Genomic DNA, 21,255 nt, shown 5'->3' on the forward strand with positions numbered 1-21,255 from the left:
ATAACAAACAGTTCAGTATGACAGAGACAACTAATAGAAAGACAACTGTATGATTATAGAGTTTACATGTTCAAGGAAATATTGTATTATAATAGAAAGGTACACTTTAATTTAATTAAAGAAGTAACAAAGAACACATTTATTATCACAATTGCATTGTGTTCCATGTCTTTCTCCATTGAATAAATAATGCCTAGTTGTAGGGGTGTAACGGATCACCTAACTCACGGATCGGATCGTGTCACGGTTTTTGAGTCACGGATCGGATCATTTTTCGGATCAACACAAAACATTTTTGTTTTTATAAAAACTGCTTTTTCCTTGAATTCTGTAAAAACACCACTTTTACTATGTGACAAAAACCAACAACATTCAAGATGTCAAAACTGGTAATATATATATATATACAGGGGTGCACATAACTTTTTGGGGCCAGTGCTCAGAGGAGCACCTAGGGATGCTGCTTGGTGCTCCCCGAGCTCGCGAGTCACGACCCGTCCCATGGGATGGATAAAAAAGGGATACATGGATAACTTATATTAGCAAAACGACATTTATTCATAAATAAAGATGAACGAACTAATTATTGTGTGCAAAACAAAAGAAACAAATGCAAAATCAAATGACTGCTCTTTAAGCATGAAAGTCTGTCAGACTCCTTTAAACACAATGAAATCAACTGACATCTCTTTAAGCACTAACTGAATGTCTGTTCTTTAAACACAATGAAATCAACTGACATCTCTTTAAGCACTGCTCTGTTCTGTAAACACTGAAATCAACTTTTCAACAAAAAGTTACAGCCTAAGCATTTATTTATGCTACAAGCTTAATCATCATCATCACTGCTCTCTTGACTGCTGTTATTACTGTCCTCAATTTCAACCATGGTAGAGGATGTTGTAGGCTATCACTTTAAATAGCTCATTATTTTGATTGTGCAACAAAGTCTTTTTTTTTTTCTTCTAATAGAATTCCCAACCATATTCCCTGGGTCAGGGGTCTAGGTGCGATAATGAAGCTGTAAAACAAACGTCTGAACGTTTGAAAGCTTCAGAGAAAAGAAACGTGAAGTCCCTTGGTGTTGTTTTTCCTTTTAGCGACGAGTCGTTCGGGACAGAATTTTCAGTGTCGGCGTGATAACCGTGATAACCGTGCGATACGCGATACGCGGAATGAAAGTACGAGTTACGATACTTTCCGAATGTTTTCGTGAGGGGAGTCGCCGTGGTCGTCGTCGGTCGACTGTTGTGATGGATTACTCGTCGGGCCTTCGGCTGAGGGGACGGCAAATAGTTACTTAGTGGGGCTTGCAGTGATGCAGCAGTCAGCAGTTGGATTTTGAGGAAGTAAATTCCTCTCCCAGCGCTTCCAGCTGTTGGTGCGCAAGAGCGCGTTCATGCGGCTGATCTGCCGCGCAGAATGCATTTTGGCGACGCATGCGCACTGGCGCACCAGTTATGTGCACCCCTGTATATATACATATATATATATACATATATATAATATATATATATATATATAACATATTCTACACTCAAACATTACATAATTATACTGAAATACACTCAATTTAAATGATAGGAGAGAGGGAGGAGGCGCCTGGTTGCAGCAGTGAATCACTGGGCTCTTTAAAGCAGATGAATAAACATGTTTTATGCCACTTTTAACTAAATAATAAAGTGAACCCTTATTTTGAACATGGTATGAAAAAAATGCCTACATTATCAGAAGTTGTCGAGCTACCTTTTTCGTGCCTCCCGTCATAGTTGACAGAGAAGCCAAAGTGCTCCAGTACATGGGATTTAAATGACGAGGGAGGCAATTCGAGTTCTTCTCCGCCGAACAACGTAACATGACACACTTGGGCCGCGTTCGTAAATTCGCTTTGAGAGCGCCGGAGCGCACACTGGGTCCGACGTCATAAAGGGACCAAGTAATTTGATTGGACAAGAGCGCTCAGTGCTCAGATTCCAGAGCGGATTTACGAACGCGGATTTACGAACGCAGCCTTGTTGTTGTGGATTCCCAGCTTCGCGGGTAGTGAGCAAACAACGGATTCTTTTTCTTTCGCATTATCAACCTATCATTGCGCTTTAGAGTAAAACAAACCCGCAACTGTCGCGTCTATCTTTTCATGGAAACTCGACATTGTGCTTTACAAGAGATATTAAGTAAGATATTAAGTAATATTATTACTTGTTAACATTTTGCAATTGATCCGCGGTACACATGCGTTCCGAACCGTGGAGGGCGATCCGAACGGATCACGGAATTTCCGTGATCCGTTACACCCCTACCTAGTTGAATGGCTAAACAAGACAACTGTCTGGACAGTACTGCTAGAATGATTCACCTTACCACAGATAGACAAAGGGTATAAGTCCATTCTGTTAACATTAGGTCTACTCTGCTAACAAAGACTATTCCAGTTGATTTGTCAGTTGTTGTGCATTATACTTTTGTTGTGTTTGCAGTTTGCCCTTTAATAAGTTATATATACAAATAATTAAGTTATATATATATTCTCATGCTAAAATCGACTGTAAATCCAGATTTTAAAGTTGATATTCTTCCCCGTGGAGCATGCCCCCATAACCTGTGCCCCACCCAAAATGTTTATCACCAGCCGCCACTGTCACACACTCTGGCAATATGTTGTTGAATAACAAGAACAGTTGGGCATAGATACAGCATTTTGAACTGTGTCATGATTTATTAGCTATTGATAGTCAATTCACAGACCTTGCATGCTTACCTGTAGTCAGGTTCCTTGTGTAATTTCGTTAAACATTTTTGGGGAGTTGGAAAACTATACATTTTTGAAAACCTTTTAGCATAACAAACCAGAAAATGTTTGATTCCATTTTCTCAAATGTCAGTATGGCGGCCATCTTGGCCATTTAAAAATGGCGACCTTCAAACACAAGTTTCTCAATATCTCGCCTCCTGGATTACCTAGAATCAAGATTGCAGTTGTCAAATATACATTTTTTGGGCCAAGGAATCCAATGGTGCTAATGACAGATTATATAGATGGTCATGGTCAGATGTATAGGTGGTTATCTTGCATTTTTAATACACATAGCTGAATTTATATTGCGGTAAACATGATCTCGGACATAATCATATTGAAATTACTATTCTGGTAATCAGGATATTTATATCTTAAAATATTTTTTATTCTCTTTATTAATTTTGTGTACAAACAAAAATAAACTGTTGTCATCGAACATAGACAGTTTGTACATTATGTATCCAACCCAACTACCCACTAACCACATCCCCTTAACCCATACCTGTCAACCCTCCCGTTTTTCCCGGGATTCTCCCGTATTTTACCTTTCTTTCCCGCTGTGCTCCCGTTTAAATATTTTCCCGTAAATCTCCCGTATTTTTAACCTATAATAAAATATAATTTAACACTTGTATGCGCACAATCGTTATATCCATGTCGGAGTTGACTTGTTTCCGCTCGTTTCTTGGGCTGCGTTCGTAATGTTGCTCTGAGAGCGCCGGAACGCACACTAGGTACAACGTCATAAAGGGACCAAGTAATTTGATTGGACAAGAGGCATTCCATGAGTGGTGATCAGATTTCCAGAGCGTATTTACGAACGCAGCCTCGGTTATCTCCGTTTTGAAATGATCGCTGGTAGCATTGCACCGCTCTTTTCCCATTGACATCATGGTGTCAAGTAATGTATAAATACATGTGCTGAATTGATATGCCCTTTTGTGTGTTCATGTATATATATGCAGGGATGTTCAAAGTATTTTACTTTCAACCAGGTATCTGATTCTGATCACCTGTAGTCACTTACTTAAGCCGCTTGCACACAGGGCCATTGCGTTGCACCGGAAAGCTTCGTGCACACCAGGTCATTGCGTTGCACCGGAAGTTATTCATCTCAATGGGGCAGTTGCGTTGATCCGTTGCGTTGCTCTGCATTGCGTTTCTTGTCCGTCAGGGTGCGGTAATCAGTCAAAATATTTCAGCTTTTGCGTTGCGTTGGGTCCGTCAAAACAACCGGAAGTAGTTTCTTGACCAGAGGTTTCGCCTTTAGATGTAAAATCCGCCATTGGCGAAAATCTTTAATTTGGCTCTACAAGTGTTAATATGTCATTTTATGAAGTTTTTATATGTTTTCAGGCGAGAAAGTAACCATATATATTCACAAAATGTATCCGGTTTATCAAAATAACCAGTTTATATATCTAATCTGACGTTTCTTCCCCCACTTCTGTGGGAAACTTCGCTAGCCTAGCTAAAGGCTATCATGTATCCTGGGCTTATAAGAGATGATGTTACCCACGTAGGAGCTCATTTTCTATCTAGTCTCCAGACTGGGTACTGAATAACCAGTCACTATTCACCTTATACAACTACTACCACTACTACTACAAGTGTAGTCTACTACTGTTCATGTTAAATCCGTGTGGAGCTAATGCTATCATAGCGTCTCCACAGGCTAGCAAAGATGGCGCCGTTAGCATCACAGACACTATGATAACATCCTCCGTAGTATCTAGTCTATCTCAGTCACAGACATGTTCAACAACAACACGTTTTACAACAAGGAAGGGATACAACTAATAAACATGTTAACACACTATTCACCTTATACAACAACTACTACTACTACTACTACTACAAGTGTCTATGACTACTGTTAATGTTAAATCCGTGTGGAGCTAATGCTATCGCGTCTCCACAGGCTAAAGTACAACTACACTAATATCCTCAACTTATGTCCTAATCACACTACTGTCATACAAGTCGTACCTCCCCCTTGACATGGACATAAACACACCTGCTACCTTCTTTGAAAGAAATCGCGATTTATTCAGTGAAAACTAGTACACCATTCATAGCACAACATAGCATAACAATAGCATAGCATTGCGAACAACAACACGTTTTACAACAAGGAAGGGATACAACTAATAAACATGTTAACTCACTATTCACCTTACATAATCAACATGTAGCTGTATCAGCATGTAGCTGTATCAAACTTTTGGTTGGCCAGAGACGGCAAGAATCAATTGCTCCTCCATTGTTAACACTTTTTGTTCAAACTTCCCCCGCTGTGCACACATGTTGCGTCTGCATCGCATGCGACATGCGTCAAGCCCATCCCACCAGGTTGCGTCAGAACGGTGGGTCACGGTTCGCGGTGTGCACGAAGCTGAAGTCATTCATCTCAATGGGGCCGTTGCGTTGCCGTTGCGTTGATCAGTTGCGTTGCTCTGCATTGCGTTTCTTGACCGTCAGGGTGCGGCAATCAGTCAAAAAATTTCAGCTTTTGCGTTGCGTTGGATCCGTCAAAACAACCGGAAGTAGTTTCTTGCCCGGAGCTCTGGCCTCGGCTAACTAGCAAAGCTAACGTAACAGTAGCTAGTTTTAACCATGAACATTAACTACCTTAACTACAAACCTGGCATTTGTTAATTTTATTTAATCATAGAACCATAGCTGAACATTAGTGAACGTTAGCTAGCTAGTAAGCAAGCCCTACCAAATAGTCAGAAGCCGGGTTTTGACAGCTGGCGTCCGATCGTCTAAAATCATTGATAGTTTTCAGACAATTTCCCATTCACATACAGCCAAGCACAACTGGAATAAGTACATAACGTTATAAGTACATAACGTTATAACATTACAACTTAAAATTTAATCAGTCGGCTATAGGCATAGCTGTTCATCTAGTGATCTGTCAGTTTAGCTATTGCTCTCGGTACAATCAATGGTTTATGCGAGCAGGCAAACAGCATATAGGTCTCATCTTGGCATCAGAGACAGTCATCAAGGCTATTTATAATGTTCATAGCGCCAAATGTTTCAAACATTTAAACCTGGTTTTGACAGCTGGCGTCCGATCGTCTAAAATCATTGATAGTTTTCGGACAATTTCCCATTCACATACAGCCAAGCACAACTGGAATAAGTACATAACGTTATAAGTACATAACGTTATAACATTACAGCTTAAAATATAATCAGTTGGCTATAGGCATAGCTGGTCATCGAGTGATCTTGGCATCAGAGACAGTCATCAAGGCTATTTATAATGTTCATAGTGTGGTGGGTTAACATAATTCACCCCCGGAACTATGGGTTGGGTGTATTGTTTCCGCACGGAGGGTTAAGTGCGTGGTACTCAAGTTGTTACATGAGTGATATAGTTACTGCTTGAAGCATGTGGTCGCAGCTTGTTCATGTTTGTTAATAAACGTTTAGCTGTGACATTTGATACGCCGCCTCCGACTCCCGTCTCTCGGCACTACACTGGTGACCCCGACGTCAGTCCCGTTGAAGTATCCGAGACTGAACCGAACATGGCAAATAACGCCGTTATTCTCAAATTGCCGGAGTTTTGGGAGACGTCCGCGGCAGCATGGTTCGCACAGACGGAGGCGCAGTTCGCCCTCCGTGGGATTACAGACGACGCCACACGCTACTACCATGTCGTCTCGGCGCTGGGGAGCTTCACTGCAGCCAGAACGGTGGGCTTCATTACGGCTCCCCCTGCCCTGAATAAATATACAGCGTTTAAGGCTCTCCTCCTCAAGACCTTCGAACTATCACGGTCAGAACGAGCCCGACGTCTGTTCGCGATTCAGGGGCTGGGAGACAGCAAGCCTTCCCAGCACATGGACATGATGCTGAACCTACTAGGTACGGAAGAACCTAATTTTCTATTTATGGAACTGTTTCTTCGGCACATGCCTGCACATGTACAGACAGCGCTCGCTAATACGACTATCACTGAACCCCGTGAGTTAGCTGAGGAGGCTGACCGCTTCTTCCTAGCTACCCAGCGTTTTACCCCTGAAGTGCTAGCCCCGACACACAATTACACTCCCCCTGGCAGAGACAGGCTAGCTAACAAGGGCCCACCTACCACCGATAGCCGTACTAGCCCAGGCATGTGCTATTTTCACTCACGCTTTGGCGCGAAAGCGAAGAGGTGCCGCTCCCCTTGCAACTACAGCTCAACGGGAAACGGCAAAGCCTGCGCTCTGTAGTGGCTATGAGCGTGGGCACAGCAAACCAGCTACTATTCATCAGAGACACTCTCTCCGGGTGCAAATTCCTCTGTGACACCGGTGCTCAGAGGAGCGTCCTGCCTGCGACAGTGGATGACACCGCCAGGGGAGGTCATGGCCCACATTTAAAGTCCGCTAACGACACCCCCATCCGCACCTATGGCACGAAAGCTGTAGACCTATGTTTCGGGGGTCAGCGGTTTACATGGGACTTCGTCACGGCCGACATCTCTTATCCCCTCCTCGGTGCGGATTTCCTATGTGCTCACGGACTGCTCGTGGACGTCAAGAACAACCGCCTGGTGGACGCACTGACATTCTCCTCACTTGCATGTGTCCGCGGTGAGGCGACATACGGCGGGCTCTCCAGCTCACTCTCAGAGGGTGACAACTATCAGCACCTGCTCAGCGAGTTCCCCAGCTTGACACAGCCCACATTTTCCGCCACCACTACCAAGCATGGGGTGGAGCACCACATAGAGACCAAGGGCGCCCCCATCTACGCTAGGGCCCGGCGGCTCAACCCCGACAGGCTAGCAGTCGCTAAGTCTGAGTTCGCCAACATGGAGCGCCTTGGTATCATCCGCCGCTCAGACAGCCCATGGGCCTCACCGCTACACATCGTGCCGAAACCAGACGGCGGATGGCGACCGTGTGGCGACTACCGCCGCCTCAACGACGCTACGACACCCGACCGCTACCCAGTCCCCCACATTCAGGACTTCTCTGCGCATCTGGCGGGTAAGCTGGTTTTCTCAAAGGTGGACCTAGTGCGTGGTTACCACCAAGTCTCCGTGCACCCTTCAGACATTCCCAAAACGGCGGTGATCACGCCGTTCGGGCTATTCGAATTCCTACGCATGCCGTTTGGACTTAAGAATGCGGCCCAGTCCTTTCAGCGGCTAATGGATTCGACGCTCAGAGACATGCCATTCCTATTCGTCTATTTGGACGACATCCTCGTTGCCAGCTCCTCGGTGGAAGAGCACCTGGCACATCTCCGAGACCTTTTCACGAGGCTCAGCCAACATGGCCTGATCATTAACCCGGCGAAGTGTCCGTTCGGGTTACCCTCCATCCAATTCCTTGGGCATCTCATCAACAAAGATGGGGCCGCCCCCCTCCCATCGAAGGTGGAGGCCGTTTCCGCCTTCCCCCGCCCACACACAGCTCGAGCACTCCGAGAGTTTCTCGGAATGGTGACTTTTTATCACCGGTTCATCCACCATGCAGCCCACACCATGCACCCGCTGTACGAGGCTATGAAGGACAAATCCCCCAACCAGGCCATCGACTGGACGGCCGAGAGGGAAGCCGCCTTCATGGCCACCAAGACCGCCCTAAGCCAGGCCGCCATGTTGGCCCATCCGTCACCCAAGGCCCCTATTGCCATCACCACCGACGCGTCGGACTATGCCGTCGGCGCGGTGCACGAGAAGTGGGTCGCAGGCGCCTGGCAGCCGCTCGCCTTTTTCAGCCGTCAGTTGACGCCCAGAGAGCGCAAATACAGCGCGTTCGACAGGGAGCTCCTTGGCCTCTTTTTGGCAGTCCGCCACTTCCGGTTCCTGCTGGAAGGCCGTGAGTTCACGGCGTTCGTGGATCAAAAACCCCTCACGTTCTCCATGTCCAAGGTGGCCGAGCCTTGGTCTGCCCGCCAGCAACGCCAGCTCTCGTACATATCTGAGTACACCACAGACATCCAACACATCGCTGGCAAGTCCAACGTGGTCGCGGACTGTCTCTCCAGAGCAGTCGTCGGGGCCGTTCAACTGGGTCTCGACTACCTCCGCATGAGTGCGGACCAGGCCTCCGATCACGGGGTCCAGACCCTCAAGAACGCGGACACAGGACTACGCTTGGAGGATGTCGCAGTCGGTGACTCAGGCGCAAAACTGCTGTGCGACTTCTCTACGGGCCAACCGCGGCCGCTAGTCCCTGTGAACTGGCGCCGGCCCGTTTTTGAGGCTGTACACAACCTCTCCCACCCCGGCAGGAAACCATCCGTGAAATTGGTTTCTGAGAAGTTCGTATGGCAGGGACTCAAGAAGGAGGTAAGGGGCTGGGTCGACACGTGCGTGGCCTGTCAACGCGCCAAAGTACACCGCCATACCAGAGCCCCTTTTGAGCCCTTCACTGTTCCTGAGAGGAGGTTCGACCACGTCAACGTCGACCTTGTGGGACCACTGCCCGCCTCTCACGGCTTCACCTACCTTTTCACCATGGTGGACAGGACGACCCGCTGGCCCGAAGCCGTTCCCCTCTCCTCGACGGCGTCTTCCGACGTGGCCCGTGCGTTCATCGGCACGTGGGTCGCGCGCTTTGGGACCCCGTCTGACCTGTCCTCTGACCGTGGCTCGCAGTTTACCTCGGAACTGTGGAACGCTGTAGCTAGTGGTTTGGGGGTAAAGCTGCACCGCACTACTGCCTATCACCCCCAGGCTAACGGTTTGTGCGAGCGGTTCCACCGATCAATGAAGGCGGCCCTACGCGCGAGTTTGACGGACGGCAACTGGGTGGACAAACTTCCGTGGGTCATGCTTGGCCTCAGATGTGCCCCCAAAGAGGACTTGCAGTCCTCGTCTGCCGAACTCGTGTACGGCCAAACCCTACGAGTCCCCGGGGATTTCATCCCGGATGCCACTGTCCCCTGGTCTGCAGCCAGGCAGCGCTCCTCCCTGCTGGAGGCCGCTGAGGTGTTCGCACCCGTCCCCACTTCACAGCACGGTACCCCTGCTTTCCAGGTCCCCACCGAGCTGCGCTCGTCGGACTTTGTTTTCATTCGCCACGACGCCCACCGCGGCCCCCTACGCCCCCCTTACGATGGCCCGTTCAAGGTCCTACAACACGGGGACAAGACCCTGGTGGTGGACGTTGGTGGTAGACACGAGACGGTCTCCATCGATAGGATCAAGTCCGCTCACGTGGACGTTTCCCGGCCATTGGAACTGGCTCAGCCCCCACGCCGTGGCCGCCCCCCCATGCCCCACCCCCCGCCCCCGGTCACGGTGCCTTCAGCTGCGCCGGCTGCCCCTGCCCCTGTCCTGGTTTCCCCTGCCCCGGCCCCGGCTGGCCCTGCCCCTGCCCCTGCCCCTTCCCCGGATGCCCCTGTGTCCCGCACCCGCCGGGGTCGGATCGTCGTCCCTCCCTGACACAGGGATTTTGACTATGGGTGAATTCTGGGGGGGCTTGTGTGGTGGGTTAACATAATTCACCCCCGGAACTATGGGTTGGGTGTATTGTTTCCGCACGGAGGGTTAAGTGCGTGGTACTCGAGTTGTTACATGAGTGTTATAGTTACTGCTTGAAGCATGTGGTCGCAACTCCCGTCTCTCGGCACTACAATAGCGCCAAATGTTCCCTCCAAAACCCATAACCAATAATACAGTACCATTGTTGTTAATATCCCGTGTTATTATAGGCCTATATGATAATAACAGGATTCTTATTGGTTATCTGTATTTGGAGGGAACATTTTGCGCCATAAACATAATAAATAGCCTTGATGACTATATTACTGTCTCTGAAGCCAATATGAGACCCATGACAAGGAAGGCTGTTTTGATTGCTTTGGCGGAGGAGAGCGTACCTGTCCGGCGCTTCTGGATCCATCCCATCAATAGGACCAGAAAGCAGCACGGAGAGTACCACCGGCTGGTGTTGGAGCTCCGACTGTATGGAGAGGAGTTTCGTCGGTACTTTCGGTTGGACCGGTGCCAGTTCGACCTGCTCCTACGTAAAGTAGGTCCGAACATTACCAAGGCGGACACCTCGTACAGACAGGCCATCGGGGCTGCTGAACGGCTTGCCATTTGTCTTCGGTATGTATCAAAATGTAGAATACCCTATGAATGAATTAATGACCAAAGATAGCACACAATAGGTTATGTTTCGCCAGCTAGAACAAACCTAGAATTCAAGTTGGTAGAAGTTTAACGTTTAGGTTGATCAGTAGGTAAATTCTAGCACATGTTTTTGAATGTGTGTCAAATATCAGATCAACCTGTAGACATATGGGAAACCATTTTATGCGTCTTTAATACATATACAAATTAATCTACTGTATTCCTATAATTAGCCTATTAGGGATAATTTGAGCCCCCCCTGTTGAGAAGCACTGCTGTATGTGTTGTGGCAACATGCCTATATGTAGTATCAGTAAAAATGTGTGTAGAATGCATTATTGGTTAATTCTAAAACTTTTTTTTTTTTATTTGCAGTTTCCTGGCGACTGGTGACTCCTACAAGACAATAGCATTTAGCTATCGTGTGGGCTGGTCTACTGTGGCACTTATTGTGTCCACAGTATCCAGGGCTATATGGGATTGTCTTGTAGCTGAGTTCATGCCTGTGCCCAAGGAACAAGACTGGAGAGCCACTGCTAAGGAGTTCGAGGACAAATGGAACTTCCCCAACTGTGTTGGTTCCATTGATGGGAAGCACGTGGTTGTCCAGGCGCCCCCAAACTCCGGGTCTGAGTTTTATAACTACAAGGGGACCGATTCCCTTGTCCTGCTGGAAGTCGTCGATGCCAACGGCAACTTCCTGGTCGTTGATGTCGGGGCTTATGGCAAGGCGAGTGACGGGGGTACGCTCAGGGAGTCTGCCTTTGGTAGAAGACTCCAGGATGGCACCAGCGGCATCCCACCAGCTGCAGCACTCCCAGGGGCAGCCCAACTTGGTCCGGTACCTTATGTGTTTGTTGGAGACGAGGCTTTCCCTCTCAAGCCCAACCTGATGAGGCCCTATGCAGGGAGGCATGATCCAGGCAGTCCAACCCGGATCTTCAACTACCGACTGTCCCGGGCCAGGTTGGTGGTTGAGTGCACGTTTGGCATCCTCTGTGCCCGCTGGCGGATGTACAGGCGTGTCATCCCTCTGAAGCCAGAGAATGTGGAGGCCTGTGTGAAAGCGACCTGCGTGCTCCACAACTACATACAGAAGACGAGGAGTGACCGGTCCCATTGCCCAACCCCATCGGAGTCCAAAGAGATGGCCTACAGGAGCTCACTCGCACAGGGAACAACAACTCCACTACAGAAGCGAAGAGAGTGAGGGAGACCCTGACATCCTACTTCTCCTCTCCAGCAGGTGCTGTCCCATGGCAGAACTCCATCATCTAGAGCAGCCTCTACAACCAGTGCTTATGCACCCTCAAACCCAAAGGCTCTTTTAAGAGCCAACCACAGCTTTACATAAGAGCACAAAAATCCATTCTAAACTTGTGTTTTTCTTTCTCATGGATAAATTCTACCAACGTGAGCAACTGGCATAATTTGAATAAGGATAGTTTAAATAATGACCCTTCATAAAAATGATTAACAAATAACAAAGCTTTTAATAAGCAAACATGGGGAAACAGTGGAGGATGTGGGTACAATAGTACCATACTTTTAGTGCCACAGTGCCACCATGTGGAGACATGTGAGGGCAGGCAGGCAGGCAGGCAGGCACGCACGCACGCACACACACACACACACACACACACACACACACACACACACACACACACACACACACACACACACACACTCTCTCGCTCTCTCTCTCTTTCTCTCAGTCGGAGAGGTACACCCATGACGGCCTTTCAACAGCGTGTGGCTTATTCTGTAATGAAAGACAAAAACAACATCCAAAGGGTTAAAAACATACATCCACATCAGATTCTCCACTGATAAGGGGATGATTAAACAGAATGTAAAAAACGTACGTGGGAATTCTGCATTATATAATAACTGATGAATCTGAAGCTTCAACGCTGCCTTGGTTGGCAGTGGAAGCCTCCGCAGAATGAGGACAACCGTTTGACCAAAGAGGTCGTCTTCGTCGGGTGGTGTCTGGTTTGTCCTCATCTGGTCATCTTCCAGCGCAGCGGCCACACGCTGTTGAAATGCTGTCATGGGTGTACCTTTTGAGGTACCCGGAGCACGGTGCCTCCTCCTTTTAGGGCAGGGAGCTTGGGGGGTGTCTGGAGGTGCTCCTGCTGATGAAGCTGTTGAGGTAGAGATAACAGAAAGGTTATGGCAGCTCCTGTTGTATTCTTACTTAGGAACAACCCCCATCCCCTTGAGTCTTGGTTATTAAGCAAGATACTGCTACGACTGCAGTATCAGTAAATCAGTCAAAACAAAGTAGTGGCATATGTGTGCGTGCGTGTGCACACATATTGAATGCGCTTGTCACCGGTTTTTTACCAGATTGAACAGTGAAGCGTTGTACATGTGTCTCGGTGACGTCAGTAAACCCCAGTATGGCACTCACAGAGCTTAAATGGGCTACAGTATTTATTTATTTTTTCACCCTAGAACAGTGGTTCTCAACCCTCTCCTCAGGGACCCCCAGCCACTCCACATATTTGATCTGTTCCACCACCAGCTCACCTGATTCAACTAACTAAAGTACAAATCATTATTGCTTTATACTTGATTAGTTAAATCAGGTGTGCTGGTGGTGGAACAGATCAAATATGTGGAGTGACTGGGGGTCCCTGAGGAGAGGGTTGAGAACCACTGCCCTAGAAGATACCGCTACATAATACCTGCTTCTGATGCTCCCTCCAACAACTCCTCATCCTCCTCTTCCAAGCTCGCCTGTCCCTCCATCTCATCCTCTGCTTCCTGTCTCCATTCCTCATCTATCTCTCTTTCTGATACACTGACCTGCTCTCTCTCCTGCTCATCCATGACGACCATGACGTTGCTGCTCGTCGGGCGCGGCCGCATAAACGGCTCAAGGAAATTTTTAATTTTAAAAAACCGCCATGGAACCACTCTTTTTTTTCTCGCATCTCTCCTTTCTATATTGGTCTCTGAGGCTTCGCCACCTCTTCCTACATCTTTCTTCTGAAAAGAACAACAATACATAAATTAATTGTACTGTCATTCTAATCTACACTGTCACTAACTGAACACACCCACACACACACACACACACACACACACACACTTCAGTTTAGTAGTAGAGTAGTACCTCAATAGCTGGCTACAGTACATGATTGAAAGTCGAATTTGAACTAGATGGCCACACACACATAGCATAGCTAACGTTAGTTAAAGAAGGAAAAAAAGATTTACCAGGATTTATAACATAACCAGGCATTTGTTAATTTTATTTCGACACAACACAGACGGATTGCTAAACATTAGCCTCGACATTTAAGCTTTTTAATAGTTTATTCACAAACCTGGTAGACGAAGCTCGGCTGCCACCTTCGCCCAAGCAGCATTCTTCCTGTTCGTGTCTCTGTAGTTTTCCAATGTTGTATCGTAGATCGCAGGTTGGCCAGAGACGGCAATAATCAGTTGCTCCTCCATTGTTCAAACTTTTTTTTTTGTTCAAACTTTTCCCGCTGCGTTGTTGCGTCTGCATCGCACGTTGAAGTACGTCAAGTCCATCCCACCAGGTTGCGCCAGAACGACGCAACGCAACGCAACGGCCCTGTGTGCACCCGGCGTTAATCATAGGAACTAGTTAACCCAATTCTTGTTGCACTGAAGCAGGTGGTTGATTGACTGTGTCCCCTTGTCTAAATGTAAGGGGTCTCCTATGGTTGTCTAGTGGTGATGTTAGGATTGACTGTGTGTACCCTTGTCTAAATGTAAGGGGTCTCCTATGGTTGTCGAGTGGTGATGTTAGGATTGACTGTGTGTACCAGTGGCGGCTGGCCGATAGAGGGCGCTGGGGCGCCGCCCCCACCTTTACTTCCTAGTTGCGATTTGTAAACGTTTTTTTTTAAAATAAACATTGTTTATTCACAAAATGCGGCTGATATTCTGTCGGCGCCTATCAGCATTCATTAAAAACCCTCCAATACAATGAACATTTTATCTGTGTGTGTGTAAAATTCACTGTTAAAATACATAGGGGGAGGAGTCGGGTCGCCGATCGAATGCAAGTCTATCGCAGGCCAAATACTTTTCGCTTACACGTGAGCTGTAGCAGCGCTCCAATTGGCTGTCTCTATTTCTCGGCCGGGGCGCAAAAAGTTGCGTCCTGAATATCCGGTTGTAATAGCAGACAATGCATTATGCTGAGGACTTCCGACTTCCGGGCTTCCGGACTTCCGGGCTTCCGGACTGCTCTCCTAACAAATTAAGTTGTTTACAATGTAAGGAGGATTTATTTCTGTAAACAAATTGAACAAATGGATTAGAAGGAGGCATCTTTTGTTCCCAACTTGAGGATATTGCAACTGGACCTATTACCGAAGTCAAACTTCGTTTGTGGTCGCAATCTCCGCACCGGCTGTTAGGCTGCTACTGTTGGTGTTTTGCGAAGCCAGAATACACAAACTCGACCTGAAGGTAAGAGAGTCAGCTAAGATAAAAGCTACTTCAAACATTTAGTAATATCGTCAGCATGGTACGTTTTCTAATGTCGTCTTTTCGCTTGTTTGTTTATGTATTCACCCAGCACACGCACACACACACACACACACGCACACACGCACACACGCACACACGCACGCACACACACACACACACACTCACACTCACACACTCACTAGAGGGGATGACGAGGTCTGTACAGGGGGGTAGAGGGGATGAAGAGGTCTGTACAGGGGGGGAGAGGGGATGAAGAGGTCTGTAGAGGAGCGTAGAGGTGATGGAGAGGTCTGTACAGGGGGGTAGAGGGGATGAAGAGGTCTGTAGAGGTGGGTAGAGGGGATGAAGAGGTCTGTACAGGGGGGTAGAGGGGATGAAGAGGTCTGTACAGGGGGGTAGAGGGGATGAAGAGGTCTGTAGAGGAGGGTAGAGGGGATGAAGAGGTCTGTACAGGGGGGTAGAGGGGATGGAGAGGTCTGTACAGGGGGGTAGAGGGGATGAAGAGGTCTGTAGAGGAGGGTAGAGGGGATGGAGAGGTCTGTACAGGGGGGTAGAGGGGATGAAGAGGTCTGTACAGGGGGTAGAGGGGATGGAGAGGTCTGTAGAGGTGGGTAGAGGGGATGAAGAGGTCTGTAGAGGTGGGTAGAGGGGATGGAGAGGTCTGTAGAGGAGGGTAGAGGGGATGGAGAGGTCTGTACAGGGGGGTAGAGGGGATGAAGAGGTATGTAGAGGAGGGTAGAGGGGATGAAGAGGTCTGTACAGGGGGGTAGAGGGGATGGAGAGGGCTGTACAGGGGGGTAGAGGGGATGAAGAGGTCTGTAGAGGTGGGTAGAGGGGATGAAGAGGTCTGTACAGGGGGGTAGAGCTATTCTCATGCTAAAATCGACTGTAAATCCAGATTTTAAAGTTGATATTCTTCCCCGTGGAGCATGCCCCCATAACCTGTGCCCCACCCAAAATGTTTAGCACCAGCCGCCACTGGTGTGTACCCTTGTCTAAATGTAAGGGGTATGGTTTGTGGACGGTGGGGGGGGATATCCCTTATTTTCCCTTATTTTGGGGAAAATATCCCTTATTTTCAAATCCCAATGTTGACAGGTATGCCTTAACCCCATAACACTGTTTCCCCATCTTACCTACACATCACCCACCCACCCAGTCCACACATCTCCATTGTCCTCACTATCACCGTCACTGTCACTAGCAAGTGTGATATCCTGAGAGTCTTCATCATGTTGGCAGTCAGCGCTACACTGAAAAAGCTCTGTGCAGGGTAGCTTCACTGAATTGCACGAACAGCTGTGTGAAGAACAGTCTGCTTTACATTGACATCTGACCATCTCAATGATGGCCTCTGGTGCTGGGAGGAACTCTGTTGTGATCGGTTTCAGCTGACCATCCTTATCCTTGTAGTAGCCATTCTGTAGTGGGTCAAGGAACTCCTGCTGGGAAATGTCTGCCTGACCCCACACTCTGGCCTGGATATGGGCTCTTAGGACATGCTGCTTGAGAGCACCAAGTGTGGGTGGAAGCTTGTCACTTTCTGCCATGTGCTTGCAGAATAGCCAATAACATCTATAATTCCCAATAAAGAATGGAGGCAGAGGCGGCGAAACACTTTGATATGTCCGTAGCTTTACTGACCAAACCGCAGGTATACAGGCATGGTATCACTTCCGCATTCCTGACAGGGCAACACCCGTTACCTATACAGCTTTTCATCATTCCAACTACGGTGGTCCACATAGCTAAAAATAACACTTCAATACATAACATATTTCCTCCCCCCTTAAATGATGAATGAATGAATTAATAGTTTAATGACCACATGACCTAGGTCGGTGGAATTTGTTTTCGGTACAGCTCAAAAAGCAGTGTCAAAAAACATACACACATTTTACATGACTATTACATGGACATGGAACACACATAACCACAAGACAAGACAGAACATATTTACAATTTACAATTTATACAGTGCAGTGAGTCAGGTATTGAGAGTCCTTATGGCAGAGGGGAAAAAACTGTTTTTGAACCGGGATGTTTTGGTGGCCAGGGATCGGTAGCGCCGTCCAGAGGGCAACAGTTGAAACAGGTGGTGAGCAGGGTGGGAGGGGTCAGAGATAATTTTATGTGCTCTATTTGTGGTGCGTTTGAGATACAGTGATTCAACTGATGGGAGAGGGGTGCCGATGATCTTGGATGATTTCTTTACTATTTGCTGTAGTTTCCTTTTTGATTTACTGTCCGAGCTGCCGTACCAAACTGTGATGGATGAGGTGAGTATGCTCTCAATGATGGCGGTGTAGAACTGAAGGAGGAGTTTTTGTTTTACTTAGAATTTCTTGAGCTGTCTAAGAAAGAATAGTCGTTGGTGGGCTTTTTTGGTGATGAAGTCTGTGTTGGTGTTCCATTTGAGGGAGTTGCTGATGTGAGTGCCAAGGAATTTGAAGGAGTCCGTTATGGTTATGGGTTCTCCAAGGATGTTGATGTTTTTTTGGGGGGGGGGGGCTGTGCCTGAAGTCTACGATGATTTCTTGTGTTTTTGATGAGTTGAGCTGGAGGTTGTTGTTGAGGCACCAAGTGACTGCTTGGGCTATCTGCTCGCGGTAATGGTCTTCATTATTATTAGTTATGAGTCCGATTATGGTAGTGTCATCCGCATATTTCGTAAAGGTGACTGAGCTGTGGAGAGATATCAGGTGGTTGGTGTAGAGGGAGAAGAGCCAGGGTGAGAGGACGCAGCCCTGGGGGGCGCCTGTGCTGAGGGTCAGGGGTCGAGATGAAAGGCTGTTCATCTTGACCCACTGTCGTCTTTTCCACAGGAAGCTCTGTATCCAGTGGCAGATGCAGGGGTCAATGTTCATGTCCACCAGTTTGTTGAAGAGATTGACCGGGTCTAATAATGTGGACCGGGTGGATAATGTCCACATTAGCATCATACACATTAAATGTACTCTAGGGAGAGATGGTAGACAGCCTCCCCATTCTGCTTAACTCCAAGGGAATTATTCAGTTCCTTGTTTCCAGGTTTAGTACCAGGCGCTAAGGAGGTTTCCTGTCTCTTGGGGGATAGCGCCTCAGCACAGGATCAGGGCTGGGTTCCAGCTCGATCACAGGGCATTCGATCACCGAGGGGTCTGTAGGTGCTGGCTCTACTGCAGGCGGCGAAGGTGTGTCCGCTGCAGGTACCGGCATGCTCAGGTGTGGTGTCAGCTCGTCCGTGAACGCGAATCCTGATGCAACGGATGTGGGGCTGGTCACTCCTAGCTCTCTAGGCAACAACTGGTCCACATGCCTACGCCATGTCTGATGGTCTTTGGTGTGAACATGATAGGAAACAGGTCCAGTCTTCCGGAGGACCGTGGCAGGGGTCCATTTCTCTTTAGTGGTGTAGTTGCGTGCGAGGACGGAGTCTCCAACATAAAACTGTCTGTCTTTAGACCGCTTGGCTCGCTGATTTACTTGTTCCTGCTGTTTTTCGTGGACTGATGTTTCCGTTGAGGTAGGTCGCAGCAGATCAAGACGTGTCCGGAGCTGCCTCTTCATTAGGAGGTAAGCTGGTGAGGTCCCCGTCGTTGCATGAGGGGTATTGCGATACTTGAGTAGAAACGTATCAAGGCGTTGCTTCAAGGGAGCCTCACTCTTGGATGCCTTGAGGGCATGTTTCACAGTTTGCACCATTCTCTCGGCCAATCCGTTGCTGGATGGGTGGTATGGACTTGAAAGGATGTGCTTAATTCAGGAGATTGGGGTGCCGATACTTGACGACCAGTGGGATCAAATCCTTGATCTCGTCCATTCAACTTCTATGTGTGCTAGACAAAGCTTATTACAATGCAAGGTCCTCTTCAGAGTACACTACACGAATGCTCGACTGGCAAAAATATATCCGGACACCAGCGACACTTGTAACAGATGCAAAAAATCACCTGCTAACCATACCCACATGTTCTGGTCTTGCCCGAAATTTACAGACTTCTGGTGCCAGGTCTTTGATACACTCGGGACAGTTTTTGGCAGGAACCTGAACCTCTCACAGCCCAAAGAGACGCGTCCTTGCTTTTACAACCCTACTTGCACACCTGAATTTTATAACGTTGTATTTAATAACGTTTATTCCGTTCTTTCACGTGTGTGCGTGTGTGTGTGCTCCGTAGTAGTATGCAGTTATGGAATTATATTTATCACTGTGATGTGGTTTAACTAGCCAACTCCGTACTACGTTAGCGGAGCGAATTACGTGTGAAATGAGCATGCTAGCAGGTGTTTTCATATAAAATGTTATATATTATATCAGCTATAGCTGACTAGTGAGCCTGCATCAACCTTAATGCTATTCAAGTGCAAGAAGATTATATTTGTCTTCGCAGTTTAAGATACACACATTCATCTGCTGTGGTAGTAAGCACAGAGCAGTAGAATGACGTCACAGGCGGACAGATTTTGGCCCGAGTCTGGAACGATTTTGGCAGTGTCACAGTTTGGCATGACAGTGCCAGTGGGCCAGTCTACAAATTGAGAGTTGTGTGTGTTTGGGTGCTAGTCAGCCACAGCTGCACACATTAGTGTGTTAATGTGTCTTCTACTATAGTACTACCATTCGTAGTGTGTACCGGTGTCAGTAATCTTAACTCCCTCTTTAGTCGGAGTGTGTCAGTTAGCCAATTACTTTAAGTTACTTTTTACATTGCTGATTAAGCTCTAATTTACTTAACGTTGTTATCTAATTGACATACGTTCACTTTCTCCTTTTTATAGAAAGTAGTCACTTTCCAGCATCTTTGTGTGCTCAGCTCTGCCACTCACTGGGCTGCAGGCTGTACCAGCCCATGGATTCTGCTACTGCTGTGACGTGGTCCTTGAGTTGAAGACAATGTGACATCATGGAATAACAACTGGACCATCTGGTGGGACAGTCTTTGATGAGGGTGAGAGCAGACCTCTGCAGCAAGCGCTCTGTGGCGACAGATTGTTTTCAGAATTAGTTAACCAGGTGCCTTGCTTTGTCCACCAGTCTTTGGATTGAGGGTTCCTTCTGCAGCATGTTTACTACAAGCTGGAGGGTGTGCACCACACATGGGGTCCTCTCCATGGTCCCATAGTCTTTTAAGTTTCATATAAACTTATTAATTTATATGAAATTAAATTATGACCATTACCTATTTATTCTGAAGGAATATAACATTATTTCAAGCAGACTGACCTGTCCTATCATTCCTGCAGCTCATCGTTGTTGTTCTCGTCACCATTAGCTCCGACTCGGAGTCCTCGGCACTTGTGGCTTCTTCTGCAGTATGGAACGCAGCCACCATGTTGCTGCCATTGTCAGTGATCGCCGTGAGGATTTTCTCTTTTGGGATCCCCCAGGCTTCTATGGACTCCTCCACAAGCACACGTATAGCCTGAGCAGTGTGGGGTGAACCATTTCCTTTAGGTTCAGGACTATATGTGACGCGCTCCAGTCGAGTTGCAAAGAACACGCAAACGGTAAAGCCTTCAAATCTCTTCTCAACGTTTTTCTAGTCAAAAACTGTGATTTTCTTTTTTTGTCACCAGACGCAAAGTTTTGAAGTACCCACTCGTTATTTTTTTCTAAATGTGTTTTTTTCTGGACCTGGAGTTACTATGGAACTGTGGAGTTGGACAAACATACTTAGTTACCAGCACTTAAGGTAATTATCATTATCATGTATTAGGCTAGCTATTTTATTTTATGAACATGGTATGGTAGTATTTTATGAATATGGAGTGCCAGTAACTGTAGGCAATATTTTTATGTACTATCTTCCTTCTGTTGCAGCTTTGATGCCCCCCCACCCCACCAGACACAGCAGCTCAGAACATGACTGTCTAACTCAGAGCCGAGTGCTCATTGAAG

Source organism: Nansenia antarctica (genome assembly GCF_963989245.1).
Source record: "Nansenia antarctica genome assembly, chromosome: 15".
Taxonomy (NCBI): Eukaryota; Metazoa; Chordata; class Actinopteri; order Argentiniformes; family Microstomatidae; genus Nansenia; species Nansenia antarctica.